Source organism: Papio anubis, chromosome 7, assembly GCF_008728515.1.
Source record: "Papio anubis isolate 15944 chromosome 7, Panubis1.0, whole genome shotgun sequence".
Classification (NCBI taxonomy): Eukaryota; Metazoa; Chordata; class Mammalia; order Primates; family Cercopithecidae; genus Papio; species Papio anubis.
The window spans coordinates 152,718,855-152,736,444 of record NC_044982.1 but is presented as its reverse complement, the minus strand read 5'-3'; the positions used below and the strand labels follow the sequence as shown (position 1 = coordinate 152,736,444).

Sequence of the window (17,590 nt, the reverse complement as noted above, 5' to 3'; positions counted from 1 at the left end):
GCGTGGAAGAGGACCGGAGTGGGTTGCAACTGGGGCTCAGTGGCCAGTTTTTATTCCCTTATTTGACCCCGCCCGTGTCCTGCTGATTGGTCCATTTTACAAAGTGCTGATTGGTTCACTTTACAGAGTGCTGATTGATCCATTTTTACAGAATCTTGATTGGTGCATTTACAATCCTCTAGCTAGACACAGAGCGCTGATTGGTGTATTTACAATCCTCTAGCTAGACAGAAAAGTTCTCCAAGTCCCCACACGACCCAGAAGCCCAGCTGGCTTCACGTCTCACATACTTGGAACAACTCAAAGTTGTTATCTCAACGGTTTACTATTTCCTGAATGATTGATCACACCACTTTCTCTCTCTTTTTATTTTTTTGAGACGGAGTCTTCCTCTTTCTCCCAGGCTGGAGTGCAGTGGCACCATCTCGACTCACTCCAATCTCTGCCTCTCGGGTTCAAGCTATTCTTCTGCCTCAGCCTCCTGAGTAGCTGGGATTACAGGTGCGTCCCACCACGCCTGGCTAATTTGTGTGTGTGTGTGTATTTTTAGTAGAGATGGGGTTTCACCATATTGGCCAGGCTGGTCTCGAACGTCTGAACTCTTGATCCACCTGCCTTGGCCTCCCAAAGTGCTGGGATTACAGGTGTAAGCCACCAGGCCCGGCCCACCTTCTCTTAATTCAGTTTCCCACTGAAAGCTGATTTGAGAAACGTCAAACTTGGGGAAGCAGATCAAGCATGAAAATAAAGATAGGTCTGGAGATTAAGTGGGTACAATACTGTATCATTTCAATCAATTTAGATCAAACTGAATTCCAACTTTCTTATGAGTGAGATACCCTGAAATAAAAATTACAAAACAGATGCCAAGTGGGAATTAGCTTTCCTACTACCTCTTCCTCAGATATATATATTTTTTTGAGACGGACTCTTGCTCTGTCGCCAAGCTGGAGGGCAGTGGCGCAATCTCAGCTCACTTCAACCTCCGCCTCCCAGGTTCAAGCGATTCCCCTGCCTCAGCCTCCCAAGTAGCTGGGATTACGGGTGCGCACCACCACGCCTGGCTAACTTTTTATATTTAAGTAAAGACAGGGTTTCACCATGTTGGCCAGAATGGTCTCAATCTCCTGACCTCGTGATCTGCCAGCCTCGGCCTCCCAAAGTGCTGGGATTACAGGCTTGAGCCACCGCGCCCGGCCCTCTTCCTCAGTTTTAATCAAGTCTACTGAGTTTACTACATTAGGGAACTTCGACTAATAGTGGGAAAATAAAGTTAGAGAACTAGGTAGATGTTTATCACCATCCATAGTTGCGGACCTACAGGTTTTTTTAAAAACGTAACTATGCCTTATACTGGAAAGTAGGGAGAAAAAAGTAAGGTAGCAAAACACTATGTTACCACTTAGGTTAAAAAGTGTGTGTCTGTGAGGGACTACTTGTATATTCACTAAATATCTTTTGAAGGATACAAGAGAAACTGGGTACAAAGGTCACTTCTAGTGAGAGGATATGTGTGGCTGGGGGGTAAAGGAAGAAGACTTTTCCCTTTTGGGCCTTTTGAAGTTTGTATAATGTGCAAGTATGTTTTAACTTAATTATAATGTATTAGTAGTATTATATAAATATTTTCTTAAATGGCTATATAAATACCTGAATCTTTGGGAAGACTTAGGGCTTCTTACACCTAGAAGTAGATGATTATGATTATTCTAGCATGTTTTGGTGAATTCGCCAAATTCCAATTTACTTTCCCTGTTAGAATAACTCAGTATTTTCTGGAAATATTCAACAGGGAGTAAAAAATACTCGATTCTGTTTTACCTGTCTTCTTGGACTCAAAAATGGAAAAATATATATAATTGGCCCTCTGTATCTGTGGGTTCAGCATCTGTGGATTCAACCAATTCCCAATCAGAACTGTTTAGTTAAAAAATACATCTCTACTGAATATGTAGACTTATTTTTCTTGTCACTATTCCCCCAATAATACAACAACTATTTACATAGCATTTACATTGTACTAGATATTACAAATAATTTAGAAATTATTTAAGGTATATGGGAGGATGTGCAAAGGTTATGTGGAAATACTACACCACTTTATATCAGGGATTTGGGCAGCCTAGGATTGCGATATCATTGGGAGGTCCTGGAACCAATCACCCACATGAGATGAATGCATACATACATAAAACACTGTCACTTTAAGGATCAGTTTTGACCCTTGTTTGCCTACTAAAGGTATTTCTGATACTTTCAAAACTGGTAAGACTCTCTGCATATGAGCAGATATACCAGTAAAATAGTATTCAACTCTCAAAACGACGAGCTAATATAAATTAATTCAAAAACTCTATCTTCATTATTTGGACTAATGTCACCACCCTATGACACTTGTGCCTAATTTCTACAGTACAAGAAGTCAGCAGGGTTAAGTATATCCTAAGCCTTGGAAAAAAGGGTAGATCATCCTTTAAGAATTAAAAAAAATCAACAAAAATGATGCTAGAGACATTCAAAATCCTTTTATAACAACGGTTCTTAAACCTTTCTTGTTCCAAAACTTGTGAGGATTATATCACATTCCAGCAGTTACAGTGGTTGGGCACCACCATATCTCCTGGGCTGAAATCAGAACGTGTATTAAGGTTTGAAAATGCCTCTTCTCTTAGCGAACACCTTCTTCTCCAACAGAAGAATCATACGCAGGCTCAAGAAAATATGACTCCTAAGTCCAAGACTTAACTATAACAAAAATTAACATATTAACTTTCATTGAAAAATAAAATATCGGCCAGGTGCGGTGGCTCAGGCCTGTAATCTCAGCACTTTAGGAGGCCTAGGTGGGTGGATCGCCTGAGGTCAGGAGTTCGAGACCAGCCTGGCCAACATGGTGAAACCCCATCTCTACTAAAAATACAAAAATTAGCTGGGTGTGGTGGCAGGCACCTGTAATCCCAGCCACTGGGGAGGTTGAGGCAGGAGAATCGCTTGAGCCCGGGAGGCGGAAGTTGCAGTAAGCTAAGACTGTGCCATTATACTCCAGCCCGGGCAACAGAGCAAGACTCTGTCTCAAAATAAATAAATAAATAAATAAAAGTAAATAAATAAAATAAAATCTCTCATCATATTGTTTCACATAAACTCTGGATTCAAATTTCCAACTGCCTACTACTCAACTCCACATGGATATCCAACAGTCATCTATTCTTGAACTTAACATATTAAAAATAGAACTCTTAATGTCCCCCCGCTCAAATCTGCTCCTTCCAACAGTCCCTAACTCAGTAAACAGAACCATCCTCCTCCCAATTTCTCAAGCTTGAAATAAACGATTCATCCTTGATTTCCTTTTTCCTTAATTACCTACATCCAATTTGTTGACTTTGCCTTTATAATATATTCCTAAGCTGTCCATTTTTTCCATTTCCATTACCACCATTCTAGACCAAACCACCAACTCCTTTAGACTATAATAGTTTCCTAAATGCTCCAGCCACACTGGCCTTCTGTCCTTCAACTTTTCAAACTTATTTTCATTTTGTGGCTGAGCCATTCTTTCTGCTTAAAATATTCCTCCCAAGCACTCACCACCCAATCAAGAATAACCCCACCCTCACTTACAATCATTCTCTATAGCAGTACCCTGTATTTTTCCCCCACCACATTTATCACCATCTGGAAATCAGTTTATGCACTTATTGCCTACGACCTCTCAATAGACTGCTAGCTCCATGAGAGCACGAACTATGTTCATTGTACCTAGAATAGATACACCTATTCTGGTATCTACTTTTTCTTTTTTTGAGATGGAGTCTTGCTCTTGTCTCCAGGATGGAGTGCAGTGGCACATCTCAGCTCACTGCAACTAACTCAAGGACAGAAAACCAAACACTGCATGTTCTCACCCATAAGTGGGAGTTGAACATTGAGAACACATGGACACAGGGAGGGGAACATCACACACTGGGCCCTGCTGGCGGGTGGGGGGCTAGGGGAGGGACAGCATTATGAGAAACACCTAATGTAGATGACGGGTTAATGGGTACAGCAAACCACCATGGCACGTGTATACCTATGTAATAAACATGCGCATTCTGCACATGTACCCCAAAACTTAATTTTTTAAAAAAAGAGCCAGTGTGTGTGATTCACTCCCATTACCTTACCTCTAACCATCAACAGGTAACCAACAACAGGCCAGAAAGTTAAGGCTCCCCTGTCCACATTGCTAAGCAAGGAAAACTAGGAGCACTGGCCCAGACAGTTCATATGTAACATGAACTGAGGAAAAATAAACCTCTGAAATAAGCCACTGAGATTTGGGTGCTGTTTGTTACTGCAAAATCACCTAGTCCATCCAGACTGATGAAGTGTTCAAGCAATGCGGTGGGTCACAGAATGATTCAGTCAGTCCCACTAAGTGGTTACTTGCAATGTAAACTGATGTCACTAGATACACATATTTAATTCCCTTCTGATTACAGTTGTCCCTCAGTAGCTGAGTACGACTGGCTCCAGGACCACCTCAGATACCAAAATTCGTGGATAATCATGTCCCCTAGTCAGCCTTCCGTATTCATGGCTTCCACACAGATAACCCATGGATGCTGAGGGTAGACTGTATTACCGAGTTTCCAACAGGTCTGCTGACAAGGATCGAAAAAACTGTTTACATGGAGTTTTAAGGAATTCTTGTTTCTAATGCTATTTTTCACTAAATGAATAATTCACTCAAACGATGAATGCCACCCATACAGGCTTCTTGAAAAACCATCTGCCAGACTTTCTTCAACTGGGAACATATTTTGTAGGCAAGAATAACTGCTTTTTGTTTCCTTATTTTCTATACCAACTATTCAATAATTAAGTAATTATTGAGTCCAGGCCACTCTAAGGGAAAAGAATAGAAAGGCAGGTTGGCTAAAAGGCAGAAGTTGCTGAATGCTAGGTCAGGAATTTGGACTTTATCTTGTAGACAAAATAGACTTACGGAGAAATTCTGTATATGAATTACATGTGAAAAAACTATTCTTGACGATTATTTATATGGCAGTTGTGGAACAGGAAGGTGAAGAGGGACAGTTTTGTTTTTTTTTTCTTTTTTTTACGACGGAGTCTCGCTCTGTTGCCATGCTGGAGTGCAGTGGCACAATCTCGGTTCACTGCAAGCTCCGCCTCCCGGGTTCAAGTGATTCCCCTGCCTCAGCCTCCTGAGTAGCTGGGGCTACAGGTGCCCACCACCACACCCAACTAATTTTTTGTATTTTAGTAGAGACGGGGTTTCACCATGTTGGCCAGGATGGTCTCGTTCTCTCCACCTTGTGATCCGCCCACCTCAGCCTCCCAAAGTGCTGGGATTACAGGCGTGAGCCACCGCGCCTGAAGACTGCCAGTTTTTAACTGCTGTGCCATGAATCCTCCATGGATGAAAGGCCAAATTTTAATCAATATACATAATTCATTTTTGCTACAACAGTAAATGTACTGTTATTGATTATATTAAGTGGCACAGGGAATGGCTAGGACATAGGTTTTTGAAAGTAAGAGTAAAATGCATACTGAAATGTCAAGCTGGCACTTAAGTATGTGGTGATGGTCAAAATCTTACTCTGTGAGTAAGAGGGGCAGCCAGGGCAGTAATCGCTTAATAGTTCTGAAAGGCAATTAAGTGAACAACAGACGCTTTGCTATTGCTGGGAGGTATTTTCATATTGTAGGAATTACGGGTTGTACTCTGATTGGTTTGTATTTTTAATTCCTTCAAGATACTCGGAGCATCTGTGCAGTACTCCAACAAACTTCGTCTTTCCCCAGCAACCCATTCCTTCATTTCTTTACTCGTTCAACGAATATTAAGTACATGTTACAGACTAATTACTGTTCTACGCACTAGGGAAACATCAATGGACAAAACAAAAATCCCTGCTGTACTGAAGCTTATATTCTATCGGCTTTTAAATTCCATCCTAAGATTTCTTCCTCAACCCTACCATATAAATAGCTTTTAAAAATGCCTTTAGAAGAAACAATCTATGATGAATCACAGTAAGATGTCAAAGACTATCCAGAGGCTTCTTCCCCACAGGTCTCCCTCCTCCCCAAAGAACTCCCTCCAAAAGTAACTATTTTACAGATTCTCAGAGTTGTAAAGGACCTTGGAGATAATTTCAGATGATATTAAATGACTTGCCCAAGAACACTTAGTTACTAACAGGCTTAGCATTGTGACTTACAGGAATAGTGCCTTTCCCACGGTAACACCAAGCTGGGCATCTTAAGAGTGTGCTAGTGAGCAGAGGAGATGCTAGAATGAGCACCTCATGACTCATGCATAGGTGGTAGGCTTCTGGGTGACTTGCTCAAGGCAAAAAGAATTTCAGACAGTATATAAAACTGAAGGAAAGAGACGTGGTTACAGGAAGCCAAAAAGGGAGTCCTTTCAGAATACCTTTTCTCTCATTTCTACCCTCATGATGCCGCAAGAACAAGAATGGTAAATACAATGCAGAAGTCTCCAAAGTTAAGGGATATTAAGCTGGTAGTGAAAAAAATACTTAGGTGAGCAAGAAAGAGTAAATACAACATTTGAACCTGGCAAAGAAAAGTCAAATTACACCAGGCACGGTGGCTCACGCCTGTAATCCCAGCACTTTGGGAGGCCAAGGTGGGCGGATCACCTGGGTCAGTAGTTCAAGACCAGCCTGGCTGACATGGTGAAACCCCGTTTCAACTAAAAATACAAAAATTACCCAGGCGTGGTGGTGGGCGCCTGTAATCCCGGCTACTCAGGAGACTGAGGCAGGAGAATAGCATGAACCCAGGAGGTGGAGGTTGCAGTGAGTCGAGATCTTGCCACTGTACTCCAGCCTGGGAGACAAGAGCAAGACTGCGTCTCCAAAAAAAAAAAAAAGAAAAGTCAAATTACACCCTTCCAATTTAAAAAGTGGATGCTATGCTCCTTGTAAAAGTACCATTTGTATTAGGTTTAAAGTGTTTAATTAAAAAACATTATATTCCTAAATACATTTTCCAGAAAGCACCAAATTAACTAACATAGATCAACAAGTATAATGACTGATAAAACATCAATATAACATTGACAGGTATAATGTTATGATGCATCTTGTTACAATACTTTTTTTTTTTTTCTTTCCTGAGACAGGGTCTTGCTTTGTCACCCAGGTTGGAGTGCAGTGACATGATCATGGCTAACTGCAGCCTCCAACTTCTGGACTCAAGGAATCCTCCCACCTCAGCCTCCCAAGGAGCTGGGACTACAGGCACATGCCACTACACTTGCCTAATTTTATTTTATTTTTCAGACAGATTTCGCTCTGTCGTCCAGGTTGGAGGGCAGTGGTGCGATCTCTGCTCACTGCAACCTCCGCCTCCCCGGTTCAAGTGATTCTCCCGCATCAGCCTCCCCAGTAGCTGGGACTACAGGCATGTGCCACCATGTCCAGCTAATTTTTTTTATTTTAAGTAGAGACGCGGTTTCATCAATTTAGCCAGGATGGTCTCGATCGCCTGACCTCGTGATCTGCCCACCTTGGCCTCCCAAAGTGCTAGGATTACAGACATGACCCACCGGCCCTAATTTTAAAATTTTTTGTAGAGATGGCGTCTTGCTATGTTGCCCAGGCTGGTCTCAAACTTCTGGCCTCAAGCTTTCCTCTTACCATTGGCCTCCCAAAGTGCTGGGATTACAGGTGTGAGCCACTGTGCCTGACCTGGACAAGAATTTTTAAAGATAATTCCTACTCCCTTGATAAAGGAGTTCTACTCACCTCTTGCTTGTAAAACTGTAGCAATCTGGAGCCAGGAGCGGTGGCTCATGCCTGTAATCCCAGCACTTTGGAAGGCCGAGGTGAGCAGATTACCTGAGGTCAGGAGTTCGAGACCAACCTGACCAACATGGTGAAACCCATCTCTACTGAAAATACAAAATTAGCTGGGTGTGATGGCACATGCCTGTAAACCCCGCTACTCGGGAGGCTGAGGCAGGAGAATCGCTTGAATGTGGGAGGTGGAGGTTGCAGTGGACCAAGATCATGCCATTGCACTCCAGCCTGTGCAACAAGAGCAAAACTCCATCTCAAAAAAACCAAACAACAACAAAAAAAGGTAGCAATCTATACATTTCAACAAATCAAAACTAGTCTAATCTCTCAAAGTGAAGACTCATGACCAAATTTAAGCTTATTTAGTATTCTAATAGAAAAAAATATTTTGAAAAATCTTTCCAAAAAAAGGGAAAGGGCAAGGCTTGCTAAGAAAGAATTGAGGCCAGGTGTGATGACTCACGCCTGTAATCCCAGGACTTTGGGAGGCCGAGGTGGAAGGATCACCTGAGGTCAGGAGTTCAAGACCAGCCTGGCTAACATGGTGAAACCCCGTCTCTACTAAAAATATAAAAATTAGCCAGGCGTGGTGGTGTGCTCCTGTAATCCCAGCTACTTGGGAGGCTGAGGCAGGAGAACTGCTTGAACCTGGGAAGTGAAGGCTTGCAGTGAGCCAAGATCACACCACTACACTCCAGCCTAGGCAACAGCGCAAGACCCTGTCTCAAAAAAGAAATAAAATAAAATAAGAAAGAATAAAATCAAGGAAAATTAATTTTAGGAGTTTTAGGAAGAATGTAAACGATAGACATCAAGAGTCGTCATTAAAATCTTCATTAAAATCTCATTATGGGTCTCTGTGAATGGCAGTTAACATGTTAAGAAAATGATGAGAATCCCAACTTAATTCAGTGGTTCCACCATTCTTTAGCCTCCCAGATAAAAAACCTTGGAGATGCCATAGACTTTTACCTCCATTTTTTTCTATAATCAACTATGTTCCAATATTTCTCCCTTCAAAATGTCTCTTTGGAATACAAAGCAAAATTCCCAGTTTCAAAAGAACACACACAAAAAATACTATGACCATTAAAAAGAGCATTTTTCTCAGAATCTGTGGAAAGAGAGCAAATTAAAAAAAAAAAAAAAAAAAAAAGTTTTTGGCCGGCGTGGTGCCTCACACCTGTAATCCCAGCACTTTGGGAGGCCAAGGCAGGCAGATCACAAGGTCAAGAGATTGAGACCATCCTGCCCAACATGGTGAAACCCCATCTGTACTAAAAATACAAAAATTAGCTGGGCATGGTGGCACGCGCCTGTAGTCCCAGCTACTTGGGAGGCTGAGGCGGGAGAATTGCTTGAACCCGGGAGGCAGAACTTGCAGTGAGCTGAGATCCTACCACTGCACTCCAGCCTGGCAAAAGACCGAGACTCCATCAAAAAAAAAAAAAAAAAAAAAAGAATGGAACATATACATGATGTGCTGAGTCAAAAAAAATTTCACAGAAAAAGGCAAAATTCCAGTTTTATAAAAAGAAAAATAGTTATCAGCATAAAAAAAGACACGAAAGAAATAATCACATTAAAATATTAACAGGCTGGGCACGGTGGCTAATGCCTGTAATCCCAGCACTTTGGGAGGCTGAGGTGGGCAGATCACCTGAGGTCAGGAGTTCGAGACCAGCCTGGCCAACATGGCCAAACCCCGCCTCTACTAAAAATACAAAAATTAGCTGGGCGTGGTGGTACACACCTGTAGTCCCAGCTACTGGGGAGGCTGAGGCAGGAGAATCGCCTGAACCTGGGAGGCAGAGGTTGCAGTGAGCTGAGATCACTCCACTGCACTCCAGCCTGGACAACAGAGCGAGACTCTGCGTCAAAACAAAACAAAACAAAAACCAGAAAAATCATTTTCATTGGCAAGTCTTTGAATATAGTGTTTCCTCACTAAAATTCCCCATCCACCCCCCCTTTTTTTTTTTGAGACGGAGTCTCGCTCTGTCACCCAGGCTGGAGTGCAGTGGCACAATCTTGGCTCACTGCAAACTCTGCCTCCCAGTTTCAAGCGATTCTCATGCCTCAGCCACCTGAGTAACGGGATTACAAGTGTGTGCCACCACGTCCAGCTAATTTTTTATTTTTAGTAGAGATGAGGTTTTGCCATGTTGGCCAGGCTGGTCTTGAACTCCTGACCTCAAGTGATCTGCCCGCCTCGGCCTCCCAAAGTGCTGGGATTACAGGGGTAAGCCACCGTGCCCGGCCCATCCACCCTTATTTACTGTATATTTACAGACAGGGTCTTGGTCTGTTGCTGCATTGAAGTGCAGTGGCACAATCTCGGCTCACTGTGGCCTTGACCTCATGGGCTTACGCGATCCTCCCACCCCAGCCTCCCAAGTAGCTGGGACTACAGGCACGTGCCTCCATGCCTGGCAAAATATTTTATATTCTCGGCCGGGCGCGGTGGCTTAAGCCTGTAATCCCAGCACTTTGGGAGGCTGAGACGGGCAGATCACGAGGTCAGGAGATTGAGACCATCCTGGCTAACATGGTGAAACCCCGTCTCTACTAAAAATACAAAAAACTAGCCGGGCGAGGTGGCGGCGCCTGTAGTCCCAGCTACTCCGGAGGCTGAGGCAGGAGAATGGCGTAAACCCGGGAGGCGGAGCTTGCAGTGAGCTGAGATTCGGCCACTGCACTCCAGCCCTGGCTACAGAGCAAGACTCCGTCTCAAAAAAAAAAAAAAAAAAAAATTTATATTCTTTGTAGAGATGTGGTCTCGCTATGTTGCCTAGGTTGCTCTCGAACTCCTGGCTTCCAGGGATCCTCTTGTCTTGGCCTCCCAAAGTGCCAGGATTACCAACCTTGCCTAGTCCCATCATCCACCCTTCTATTCAGTGCCCTACATAAATCCTCCAATTGTTGGTTCTTTGCAGAAGCTTTACCCAGTTCAGTTCTGCATTCATCCACTGTACTAATGAAGAGTGTCATACATATTTTTTGTTTTTAATCTCATAACCCAAACTAGATTAATCTCCCTAAGGTTGGTTGCCCTGGCACATTTCTTATTTTATTAAGTTTTATTATTTTTTATTTCAATAGGTTTTTGGGGAACAGGTGGTGTTTGGTTACATGGATCAGTTCTTCAGTGGTGATTTCTGAGATTCTGGTGCGCCCATTACCCGAGCAGTGAACACTGTACCGAATGTGTAGTCTTTTATCCCTCATCTCCCTCCCACTCTCTACCAAGTCCCCAAAGTCCATAGTGTCATTCTTGCGGCACATTCCTTTTGTATAGCCAATTGGGTCTACCACCCTGTTGGGCATATAGGCAATCAAAAGCTTTGTGACTGACGAACAACATTTAAAAGCTCTGCTATAAATAAGTGTAAACTGCTGATTTCTTACTAAGTGATTTTGCTTTTGAACTTTATTCCTTGTCAAGGAGGTATTAGTTTAAGTATAACCATTTCAAGCACAGAATAACCACTCAATAAGTTTTAGGGGTGAAAACATTTAACATATAATTTTTTATTTTACAGTAATACATAAGTTGCTAAGACTAACACTTTCAAAACTTTCAGGAAAGGACATAAAGGAATTCAAAATATAAATTATAACACACACATAAAACTTATGAACTCCATTTATCTTAAAAGAGTCAATGGATTTTTTGTTCAGACACAAACCTTAAGTATAATCATCAAGAGCAGAAAACTTGAATGAATGGTGTATGAATGAATGTATGTGTACACAAAAGCACACTCAGGTCTCTGAAGTTGAAATAAATGAAATGAAAGGGCTTTGTAAACTAAAAAGAGCCACAGACAAAGGCGGTAGTAGAGCAGCAGAGTTAAAAGCGTGGAGTCAGCCTGCTTGGGTGTTAATTATATTAGCTATGTAACCCTGCACGGTACAAGTTACAATACTAAAATTCCCTGTGCCTTAGTTTCTTCACTGTCAAAATGGGGATAACAGTATCTGTCCCAAAGCAAAGCTCTTAATACGCCTAGGGCATAGAAAGCACAAAATAAATATTGTCCATCCTTATCATCACACTGGCTAATATTATTATTGGCTAATATTAGTTATTGGCCAAGTAAAAGCCTCAATGGATGATGTTTCAATTCAAGTCTGAAGCTGGCTATCCAAAGAAACTCCAAAAAACCAGCAGATTTAAGCTATTAGGTGGACTAGTTTCTAATAATTCTCGCGAGTGCTGAACTGATGATTATTACAGAACTAATTTCTCTTACAATTTTTTTTTAATCAGCAAAGAAACTGACATAGGTACCTCTGTTTTCAAGGAGCTTTAAAAGCCACAAAAAAAACCTCTTTGTTATCTCCATACTTAAGCAATTTAAGAGCGTAGTAAAAGCCTAGATACTGTTACAGACCAACTTTTCAGAAAATACAATAAGGTTTTTAAAGTTGCAACCGACAATTCTTATGCATAACGTCAAGTTTTTGTCCTGCGAAACAAAAGCTCATCTGTCAGGAATCCGAGGACCCGTCGGAAAATAAGGAAATGCCTGGGCCGGGCCTAGGCGCTCTGCGGAAAACCTGTCCTCAAAACAGCTCGCCCCACACTCGTTCTGTCCTTCCCCTTCCCCGGGTGCAGCTGTCGACTCCACCCGAAGATAAATAAGTGACAACAGTTCCGTCCACGCCTCTCCCGGCCCAGGCCCCTGGAGCCCCCCAGCGCCCGCCGCCTGACCCTCCCCGCCGCGGCCAGCTGAGGGGCTCAGCCCCGCCCTTGCCACCCCGGCCCGCGACCCCGCAGCGCTGCCGCGAGCCCGGCCGAACCGAGGCCGCCGCGGGGCCTGCAGGTGGGCCCAGGGCGCGGCCAAGCCCGGCTGGAGAAGCGCTGCCAGGGCAGGGCAGCTGCGGGCGTGAGGCTCGCACCAGCTCGGCAGTCACTTACCGGCGCCTCATGGTACCGCGGCGCCTCAGCCCAGGCTCGGCGCTGACGATCCGCGCCCGGCAGCCTAGAGCGTCCTTCGGCTTCTGGGCCGAGTCCCAGTCAGGGCCATTCAAACGCGGCCGCGCGCGCGGCCCGCCGGGATAGCTGGCGTTGTGGGCGTCTCGCGGGCTCCGCCCAACGTTGGCTCCGCCCAACGTTGGCTCCGCCCCTCTGGGGGTCGCGAAGCACCGGAGGGGAAAAGGACGTGTGGCCACAGTGCCCCCTGGTGGCGAGAGCTACGCACAGTAGGCTTGCTATGGCGCGAGAAGTAATACTGCGATAGGAACTGAGGGTGGGTAAAGGTCAACCAATGAACGACCCTGCGCTAGGGACAACCTCCGTGCCTTAGTGGTGTACCAGGAGGTGCAAACAATTTCCTATAAAGTTATGGTTCCGGGAGAGATTTATTCATTCACACCTGTTTAAATACACTAAGGGTCTGGCACAGTGGCTTACACTTGTAATCCCAGCACTTTGGGAGGCCGAAGCAGGAGGTTTGCTTGAGCCCAGGAATTCAAGACCAGCCTGGACGACATGGGGACAACTCCCCTCCATCCCCCACCTCCGCCCGTCTCTATAAAAATAAAAATGATACTAATTAATAAACGCACTAAGGCATAGTTTCTGAAAGCATGGATTGTGTAACTGTGTGATCTTGAGCAAGTCACATAAACTCCTAGGTGCTTTGCTTTCCCCTTCTGTAAAATAAGGATAATAACAATAGTATTTGCCTCTTAGTGTTGTGAGGATTAAATGACTTAACACATATAAAATGCTTAGAGGAGTGCCCGGCATTTGGTAAGCACTACATATTTGTTAGTCATCATTTTTTTTAGTTCCTATTATGTGCCAAACTTTGTGCTCGACTCTTAAGAATACAAGAAATGTACATGATGCAGAACCTGTCCTCAGGAAGCCGGTTCGGTCTTGTTGGGATGAGGAACACTAGATTATGAGGTTAGGGCTGGGTCTGTAGATGATGAATTTTAATTACTGACGGCAATTCTCTTCATTAGAACCAGGCTGCTCACCTTCATAGATAAGCCACTTGTCAAGGTTAGCTAAGCTGTGACAGGAGCAAGTTTGTCTATGGTAGTTCTCTCGCCCCTTGCAGAAACCGGTCAAGCAGTGCATTTGATGGAAAACTTCCTCACCACAAGACTACATCCTTGCCTTGCTTTTTCAGGCACTCATTTGGAACTCTACAAGGCTTGCTTAGGGAGCAGGCTGCTTAAGTTTGGTCTAACAATCTTTTTGAAGGCCCGCCATGTGCCAGGCAAATTGTGCCTGGTGCTGGAAATCACCCAAAGCAGCTTACAGTGGCTTGGAAACACAGGAAAAGAGATCATTCCTATACATTGCTGTGACAAAAGGTATCTCCTAAATGTCGTGGGAGTTCCGAGCAATGGGAGGCCTGTCAGATAAACTGATCAGAACTAAGATGTCATCAGGTTGTTAAAACTTTATGTATTTTTCCTCCCTAGTAACAGAGCCCTTACTTTAAAAAAAAAAAAAAAAGTAATGGTGAAAATTGAGGCAGGACTTTAGGGCAGTGGGAAAATAGTTTTAGGGTATTTTGCATAAGCAACACCTTTCAGAGCTTCTCGATTGTACCAAAACCATAAGCAGGCACATACATGGCTATGTGTGGGGCCACATCTGTTAACAGGGGGTACTGTTGAGAGAGTCCAGCTAGGTGAGTAAAGGAAGCTGGAGCCCTAGGTTCCATGGATGTACAATGAAGAATATTTCCTGAATATGACTTCCATTAAGTAGGTGTGTTGTTTTAAAGGAAATAAAAATTCAACACACATGGGTGCAGTCACTTTCTCTCAAGTCGTTTCTTCATCATCATAAACAGGAATTTCTTGATGACCCTCTATGCAGAAGGCACTGTGCTGGCCTCTTGTCAGAAGAATAGAGTAAAAAGAGCGTACTAGAACATCCTCATCCTCAAGGGAGGCTAAATGAAGAGGTAAGACAAGTAATGGTGTCCTGGAACTCAAGGAATCTGCTGTGTTAACACAGAAGAATCTCAGCTAATGCAAGGCCTCCAGTTGCTGGAGGCCAGAGAAGAACCTTGATATTCTCATTCCTGGAGCTTGTTAGGGCACAGGATCTCAGGCAGGAGATTTCCAGAGCCAAGTTATAAAGTTTCTATCAGTGATGGGCAGCCCAGGCCCCCACCTCTCATAATTTCACATAAAAATAAGGAAACCTACCCTTGCATTGCTACTTTTGGAATATATACCAATACTGTCATTTTACTGATGAAAATGCAAGGCAACTTTCTTCATTGATACTTTTGCTATCAATAAAGTTGAATTTTTCCCCCTTAGGGCTCAATAAAATTTGAATTCTTACTAAAAAAAAGGTAGAGCCCATACATTAAAAAAATCCCTACATCAGTGCTTGTGTACAAAAAGGTGGTTCACTGATAGCCTTCGCAGTGGGCAGTCTCCAAGGGAGTCTACTCCTCTGGCCATTCCTTCATTCCTTCCGAGAGAACAGGCAGCTAAGCCAGCCTTCCAGCCTCACATCCCCCTCTCTGTGGGGTGCAGAATCATTCAAGGACAGTGTGTAGAGTGACCCACACGAGAAAAGAGCTGCCATGCAGTCCTGTGTACACTGCTTGATGGCAAGCAGGGGAGGGATGGTGGAGCTGGGCCTGATGAGCTGGAGAGGCTTTTGACAGACAGGGTGTTCCAGACAGAGAGGGGGAAATGCAAAGTAAGTTATAGTACTGCAGTCTATTCTGATTTGAGTGGAGGGAAAAGCGCTTGGAAGAGTCACAAGAGTGAAGATTGAAAAGGTATGTAAGGCACCTGATAGGTTGCGAAGCCCTGGAATTATCAAGCAAAGTGTTTGAGGTGCAAGGAGACAACAAAGACAATTGAGCAGGGGAATGACTAAGTCAGTTCTTTAGAAGGATTAATCTGTTTGGGAGGCCAAGGTAAAAGGATCGCTTAAGGCCAGGAGTTTGAGACCAGCCTGGGCAACACTGCAACACCTCATCTCTACAAAAAAATTAAAAAATAGTCCAGCATGGTGGCGCATATCTGTAGTCCTAGCTACTCGGGAGGCTCAGGTGGGAGGATCACTTGAGCCAAGGAGCTCAAGATTATAGTAAGCTATGATTATGCCACTGTATTCCAGCAAGATAGCGAGACCCTGTCTCTTAAAAACATTCTCTTAAAAACAAACAAACAAACAAAAACAAGAAGAAGAAGAAGAAGGGTTGATTTGTCATCAGGATGCTGGATGGCTAGGAGTAGGGAGGAAAGACTGATGGCAAGAACATTAGGTATAAAAGTATAGTTCAGTCCAGGGTCCTAGGAGCCGTATCATTTACTGCATTGTACGTCATTCTCATCGACTGAGACCGATGCTGATCCTGACTGAGGACAATGCCTGAAGGGACCTAAAAGACAGCAACAGCTCATCCATTCCACACTGCAGCCTCAGCACCTTTGGAAAATTCTAGGCAGGTGACTTTGGCAGTCAAAGTGAGAAGTCAGTCCCTTTTTTTCTGCTCCTCCCTTCCCTACCTTCCTTTGCAGGCTGTGGAAGGAAGTAATGGCAGTAGGAAACATTTCAGATAAGGCAGTAGCAGTGGAAATGAATACATCTCACTCCCAGTTTACAAGATTCATGATTATTTCAAACACCACCATATACTGATGCCCTGCTTGGTGGCAGAAGCAGTAAGCAAACCCCTTCCCCAGACAAAACCAAACCAAACCCCTGGTAGTGTTTTTTGGGGGGTGAAGGGTGGGTGGTAGGGAGGTGTTGAGTGATAGGGGATCCTATTTTTAAGATAGCTTGTTTCTGATACATCTACGGCCCTCTATTATAACTGAACAACTGAGAAGCAGGTGACCCAGAAACATTTATGACTATGATAATGTTTGATACTTATAGACTTTCAAATCTGAATCTCAAGAAACCATCTCTCTCCTCCAGCAAGCACGTTTCCTGCAATTAGCTATACTGTCACCAGGTGGAACGTGGTGGGGGCAGCATGTTAGACTAGCCTTGGAGCAAGGCTCATCTCTATCTAAAGCCTAGATTGCTGCCTTTGGGCCCTTTCTATACCGGTTTTTACCTTAATGTGTAATGGGGATAATAACACTCTCCTCTCAGGGGCTGCTGGGAAATGGTAGAACCGATATACAACATATACAACAATGCCTGGAGCAGTGATTGTGTCTCTCTCTGAAAAACACCCCACACCCCTAATTAACCCGTTTAGTGATTTTCCCAAGATAGAGGAGAACACGGTATGGTTGACTGCTGCCTTGGAAAAGGAAAGTCCAGGAATTAAGACTACCTGGGGGTCAGGGTGCGGGTGGGGGTGAAGTGTCCATGTTGGGGGTGGGGTCAGGAGGCAAGGAACAGGCTCACTGTGATGCTGATGGCCTGGTAAACAGAACAGGGTACCTGAAAAGTCTGATCATATGCAAAACAAATCCAATTATGTATGCAGTTGCTGGTGGAGGTGGTGGGGGGAGGGGAGGTGTTCAGTACAACTGGGACCCCATAACAGGTGAAGTACAGAGAAGTTCCTCGGGGGCAGGCAGCCAGGAAATGAAATGCGCTAGCAGTTAGCCAGGGCAACAATCATCAGAAGCAGAAAGTCTTTGGGAAGAGGACTTAAAAGAGCCAGGCAGGTCCCTAGCCTCAAGAGATAGGAGCACTGGAAAGATGACTGAGACACTTCTGGGAGCCAGACACAAAGGCAGAACTGCTCTTGCAGGAACACAGTTGAGCCTGAACCTAAACT

General features: G+C 44.0%; 1 protein-coding gene across 2 annotated transcripts in view; it reads right to left on the bottom strand.

Annotated features, from left to right (window-relative positions):
- Nucleotides 1-12,918, bottom strand: part of KATNBL1 (katanin regulatory subunit B1 like 1) — a 67,404-nt gene extending 54,486 nt beyond the window's left edge. The window contains exon 1 of one of the 2 annotated variants that reach the window (XM_021940395.2): nt 12,769-12,918. The gene's annotated coding sequence lies outside the window, so the exon portion shown is untranslated. The remainder of the gene's footprint in view (nt 1-12,768) is intronic. The other variant, XM_003900723.3, reaches the window with a different exon arrangement.
- Nucleotides 12,919-17,590: the final 4,672 nt, after the last annotated feature.